Genomic DNA, 249 nt, shown 5'->3' with positions numbered 1-249 from the left:
TCCTGCCCCTGGCCCCCAGGCCCGGCTCCCATGGCTGTCACTAATGGCCATGGCACCCAGGGACAGCTCCCATGGCTGTCACCCATGACCATGGCACCCAGGGCCGGCTCCCATGGCTGTCACCCATGGCCATGGCACCCAGGGCCGGCTCCCATGGTCACGGCACCCAGGGCAGGAGACCCCACAGTGCTGGGCAGGGACTGTTGCCGTGGGATGAGCGCTGCCCCTTCCCCTGTCCCCCCAGAACGC

General features: G+C 69.5%; 1 protein-coding gene across 1 annotated transcript in view; it reads left to right on the top strand.

Moving 5' to 3' along the window:
* Window positions 1-249, top strand: part of PHF24 (PHD finger protein 24) — a gene marked incomplete at both ends in the record, with an annotated part of 2,133 nt that overhangs the window by 1,649 nt on the left and 235 nt on the right. The window lies entirely within an intron of this gene.

The sequence above is a fragment of the Antrostomus carolinensis genome, unplaced genomic scaffold, assembly GCF_000700745.2.
Source record: "Antrostomus carolinensis isolate BGI_N321 unplaced genomic scaffold, ASM70074v2 scaffold43640, whole genome shotgun sequence".
Lineage (NCBI taxonomy): Eukaryota > Metazoa > Chordata > Aves > Caprimulgiformes > Caprimulgidae > Antrostomus > Antrostomus carolinensis.
This window is presented reverse-complemented; position numbering and strand designations above follow the sequence as displayed.